The 6,023-nt window shown below is 42.3% G+C and overlaps 1 pseudogene; it reads right to left on the bottom strand.

Annotated features, from left to right (window-relative positions):
* Positions 1-635: 635 nt before the first annotated feature.
* LOC101339925 (acireductone dioxygenase pseudogene) lies at positions 636-998 on the bottom strand (annotated as a pseudogene).
* Between the last annotated feature and the right edge of the window lie 5,025 nt (positions 999-6,023).

The raw sequence follows: 6,023 nt of genomic DNA, 5'->3' as shown, positions 1-6,023 counted from the left end.
GGGCCTGGATAGAACAAAAAGGCAAAGGAAGGGCAAATTTGCTCTCTGCTTGAGCTGGGACACCATCTTTTCCTGTCCTTGGACATTGGGGCTCCTGGTCCTTGGGCCTTTGGACTCGGACTAGGAGTTCTACCATTGGCTCTCCCAGGTCCTCAGGCCTTTTGGTTTGGACTGGACATACACCACTTGGTTTCCTGGACCGCCAGCTTGTAGACAGCCAACTGTGGGACTTCTCATCCTCCATAATGTGTGAGCCAATCCCTTGTAATGAATCTCCTTCTATATATCTATATATGATCTATTGGTTCTATCTCTGGAAAACCCTGACTTGTATACTTGGCTGACATGAAACTAATAATAGTAGATTGAGTAGAAGTTCAATATATAGAAAAGTTAACTTTAAGAAGGAAAGAAAACCACTGATTTCCTCTGGTGGCAAAAATATATACTCTCCACTCTTTTTTTTTTTTTTTTTGACATAAAGGTTTTTAATCCTGTTTAAACAAAAAAGTACTTAAAGTAAACTGCCCTTCAAATATGAGGTTAATTTAGGGTTTTTCTTTGATTATAACGAATTAGGTATAATTGAATCTCAGAATTGTTAACTAAAAAAAAACAATGTACAAGTTTTTCTGTTAAAATTTAAAGTCTTGATTGTAACTGTCCTCTTTATCCCTCACATTGAAGTACCCACTGCCGTCCAGGATGTAGCGAATCTCGTCATCCAGGTGTAAATACTCCTCATAAAACATCTTAATCTTTTCTTCGTAATTTGGTAGTTTGTCTTTGCATATGGTTATTATGTCCATCCAGGAGTAGTTTCTCTCTTTTCGGATCTTTTCTAATTCTGGATCATTCTCATATTTGTCAGCATCCAGCTTCCAGTAAAGGACCCCGAGCCCGCGCAGCTGCTCCAGGGCGACCGGGCTCCCGGGCTCCCTGCGGTGGGGCTGCTGCGGGTCGTCGCCTGACTTCTCTGTGTACCAGGCCTGCACCATGGCCGGGCCCAGGGGCACCGCTGCCTGACCCCGGACATGCTCCAACCGGTCTGCTCACCACTCTTAAAAGTCAACACCTTCTCACAATATGTGGTCCTTCTCCTTTAGAATCACCTGGAAACACACTTTTTTTTTTTTCTGCCTTGGGTCTTCGTTGCTGTGTGCAGTCTCTCTCTAGTTGCGGCAAGCGGGGGCTACTCTTCGTTGCTGTGTGTGGGCTTCTAATTGCGGTTGGCTTCTCTTGTTGCGGAGCACCGGCTCTAGGCGCACGGGCCTCAGTAGTTGTGGCTGGCGGGCTCTCGAGTGCAGGCTCAGTAGTTGTGGTGCAGGGCTTAGTTGCTCCATTGCACGTGGGATCTTCCTGGGCCGGGGATCAAACCCGTGTCCCCTGCATTGGCAGGTGGATTCTTAACCACTGTGCCACCAGGGAAGCCCTGGGAATGCACTTTTAAAATATACTTTCTAAAAATAAACTTTTAGCTCTGGACTCTATGGTGGATTGGATTATTGTCTAGAACTATTCACTCACTCCACCCCACACCATCTCCATGAGAGGGACATTCTTCTTCACACTTTGATTTTGAGCTTGGCCATTTTTCTGCCAATGGATGCCAGCAAACATGACACAACCAAAAGATTAAAACTTGCTTACATGATTGGGCATGTTCTCTCACATCTCCACCTGTGTCATGAGCAGAGGTTCCCTTCTGTGGCTGCTGTCCCCTCAGCTTGGGCCCCAAGATGAATACACATAAAGCAGTCTGAGCCAAGTGGCAGTAAGAAGCCAAGCCCAGCTGCATCCTTTGCTTGAAACATCCCTATACAATCAAGGGCAGTGCAAATCAGCAAAACCCCACCAATCAGGATGCACGTGCTTTTTTTTTTTTTTTGCGGTACGCGGACCTCTCACTGTTGTGGCCTCTCTTGTTGTGGAGCACAGGCTCCGGACACGCAGGCTCAGCGGCCATGGCTCGTGGGCCCAGCTGCTCCGTGGCACGTGGGATCTTCCCGGACCGGGGCACGAACCCGTGTCCCCTGCATCGGCAGGTGGACTCTCAACCACTGCGCCACCAGGGAAGCCCGCACATGCTGCTTTACATCATTGAATTGATTTGTCACACAGCAGTAGCTAGCTGGTACAGTGAACTGACATTCATTGGCCTTTAATGAACGTATTTCCTCTGAAATTAATTCAACTTTCTCACACTTCAGAGTATGAGTCCCCAAATTAGATGACTCCCAGAAAGAAAACCAAGAGCATGTACACACATTTAGGAACTGACTCTCAGAATTAACCAATTTCTGACTTAAATAACCTTAGAATCTTCCACAAGGAAAACGTCCATAAATGCATATCCCCATTCATTAAAACAAACACAACCCTCTATTATACAATTCTCTCATGGCCTCATCAGGTAGGTTTCCTTTTTGCACATAATGTTTTATAATTATTGGTTAATTAGTCATACCATTTCCTTTTCTCCTTTCTGTAATTCAAAAGCCTAACACAGCCCACATCTTAGAGAAGGAATGACTCACTGGCATTGCTCATAGGCTCCTTGAGGCAAATCCCAAAACTGAGAGCACAGAGAACTTCCCTGTGTCCTGCTCCCAAATCTTACAGGTATCACAGTGTCATCTGACATACACCAACATACATATGCTGCCAACCAGTAGATTAAATCATATATATTAGAGAAGAGAAGGGGTTGGGAGATAAAGTCCAGATTCAAGTCATAGTTCCTGCACTTAGGAGTTGCATACCTTGAACAAATCACTGCCCTGCTCTAAATCTGTTTTATCACCTACACATTGCAAATGTTAAAGGATTCAATGAGATTTCACTGTGGACACCTCTTGTTTTGTCTGCTCCAAACCCTATTTCTTCTGAGAACAGCACTCATTCTCTGTACGGTAACTATCTGATTCTCACGGGAGTGCTGGGTTTTCTTGCTCTTCTCATCTTCCTTCTCACCCTAACCATATCAAAGCCCCTCCCTTGGATCTATTAGGTGTTTTTTTTTTTAAATTAAGAATTAGACATAAGTCAGCAGTGTAGCAGTGTGGCCTAAAAGGAGAGAAAATGAAATTGGAACTCAAAGAAAAGCTAAAATGAGAGGCAGAGTGAAAGACCTGTTGGCTTTCAAGTTCCCAGTTTTAGATATTTCTGAGCTCAGTTACATCCTTTCCCTGCCTACAGCTTGATTTTAACCCAACTATATCCCCCCCTTTGCACTTAAGCCATATAAAATTGACTTTCATTCATTGGAATCAAAGTAACACAGGTCTCAAACAAGACTTCTTCAGATTTTCTGGATTTTCCACTCCTTAATGTTTTAAAAGATGAACCTAAGACTTGGAGAGCCCTAGATGGTTCTTAGCATACAGAAGCCACTTTGGAAAAAAAACCCACAAATATACTTTTATCTGGAAAAATTGCTGTAAAAAATGGGTCTTTGGTCTCTGACTTTGGAATCAGCAGAGTATGAAAACATTTCTAAGTGTAAAGGGTAAGCATTTTCTGGTTTACCTAGCAGCTATAGTCAATCACTGAAATGCATTGTTTTTTCTAGTGCTCTTAAGTTGCTTCCTATAATTGGTAAGGTAGGCTGTAGTTAACCCATCTAGACATAAGAAAGAGAAAAATGTCTCTAAAACAAAGTTCATAGTTTTCGGAGGCGGGGGTGGGGGCGGTGGGTACCAGCATGATCAGGGTGAGAGCTCATGCATCTTGCTATGGAAGCTGCCTGTAGAGGAGGCCCCCAGAACTGTTGCCTCAGTGCCCTGGCACTGTCTACAGAATTTAGGTAATAGCTCTAAAAATGTTGGGGAGTGATGCTTTGAAATCTGGGTGCAGTTACATTCTTTTCCAAGTCCTTAACATTCTTTTCTTTACCAAAGGGCAGATTTTATACGTCTTCCTGAGTTACTAGAATATTTCTAGGGCAGACTAACTATGGTTCTGGAAATTGGCTTTTCTAGATACAAATTAGCTAATAAAGAAACTTATCGTTCTCCTTAGTCACAACTCACATGATATCCTGGAGATCCATCCTGAAAGTTCAGATGTATCAATGTTTCTTTATGTTGGTTGTAGACAGTACCTGTTTCCAGTCCCACCAGTGAAATAGCTAAAAATCTGCTACAGTAATGACTTGAAGGTTTTATCATGCTATTCATCGTGTGTACGGTTCACTGCCAACAATGATTATGCCTCACAATTCTTTCCCCAGAATTTCAAAACTCAGTAAAAACACTCATCATCTAGCACTTAATAAGTGGACAGCACCTAATTAGTTTTAGAATCTGGAATGCTTTGGAAGAAAGGCAACTTATTAGTAGAAATTTCTAAACATCTAGTAAGACTTACTCTACTTTTGTGAGTGCTGTAAATCTTTTAGCAGTTTAGTATGTAAAGCCAAGAGATTTGGGGTTGCTTACCACAAGACAGTGAGTTAGTAAAACCTGGAGTGAATTCAAGACCTCTAATTTCAGCGCATTGCTTTCACTGCAGAACTGCATAGAATCCCTTTTAATGGTGGACAGAGTAACACAGAGGACCCCCTAGCATTGTGATGAGATCTGGAGCTTGACATACTCCTTTTAATCTTGTGTGCCTGTTGCCCTTCTTCTATCATCACAGTGGAAATATTGACAGTCCAAGGCAGAGATGTGTTCAATCCAAAATGAAACACATGCAGAAAAATCAGGACTGAATTAGAAATTATGTTAATAAACATCACTGGCAGAGTACCTTAGCTTATAGCAAGTCAAACTCCTACAACATTAAAGTGGGTGCAAATCTGGAAAAGCTTTCAGCATTTCCATACAAGTCTGCAAGATTTGGTGTCACAGAAGGCTGAAATGTTCTGAAGGTATTTCCCAGTTATAATGACAGAATAACATATTCAAAGCTCATTTTTCTAGTCAAGTATTTAATTGCTGTTTCATGTACTTTTAGGCATAAAGTTCCCTTGAGTCAAAATGAAATTGTCCATTAGCCAGGAGACTCAGTCCCAAAATACCATTCAAACGCAGCACCTCTAATCTCTAAGAGAAGTTTAGAGAGAAGGAAAAAAATCAAGCCCTTTCCTTTCTGTTCTGTCAAATAACATTATTTTTATGATCCTGTTTCTGGAAAATCATTCAGTGGGGACCCTACAACTTATGAATCATCCAATTTCTACATACTCAGAAGTCAAAACAAATATGCTCTCCTACAGTGTATTTGACTCCAGTTTTTTCATGTATTATGAAACATTTCAGATAAAGAGGAATAAATAGTATAAAGTAGTCACCATGCTAATTTCAGAAGAAAATGCTAATATGGTTATAGTCCTCGGTGTATTCCTACCCCATCACTTCCCCAACACTTTCTCCTAGGAATAATTAGTATATTGAAATTGACGTTTTATCATTTCCTGGCATCTGTTATATGAGATTCATCCATATAGATAAGCACTTTGATAATCTTACTGCAGTACTGCAGCCCACTGCATGAATACATGATAATTCATGTATCCATTGTCCTCTTTTTTTTTTGCGGTACGCGGGCCTCTCACTGCTGTGGCCTCTCCCGTTGCGGAGCACAGGCTCCAGACGCGCAGGCTCAGTGGCCATGGTCACGGGCCCAGCCGCTCTGCAGCATGTGGGATCTTCCCAGACCGGGGCACGAACCCGTGTCCCCTGCATCGGCAGGCAGACTCTCAACCACTGCGCCACCAGGGAAGCCCCATTGTCCTCTTGATGTACATCAGAACTATTGCCCTCAGGGGCTTTTAAGAACAATGCTGCAAAATGCATAAGTGTACACATCCACTCCTGTATGTGAGTAAAAGTTACTTTAGGGTATGTGACTTGTAGTGAACTGCTGTGTTGTATGTCACGCATGTCTGCAACTTCATTAGATTATGACACACTTTCCCAAAAGGTACCACTTTAACTTTTTAATAAACTTAGAATCATCAAGCATTTTAATTTTGCCAGTACCCATGAAATGGAACCACTTTGCACATGTTTAATGGC

The sequence above is a fragment of the Tursiops truncatus genome, chromosome 10, assembly GCF_011762595.2.
Source record: "Tursiops truncatus isolate mTurTru1 chromosome 10, mTurTru1.mat.Y, whole genome shotgun sequence".
Classification (NCBI taxonomy): domain Eukaryota; kingdom Metazoa; phylum Chordata; class Mammalia; order Artiodactyla; family Delphinidae; genus Tursiops; species Tursiops truncatus.
This window is presented reverse-complemented; position numbering and strand designations above follow the sequence as displayed.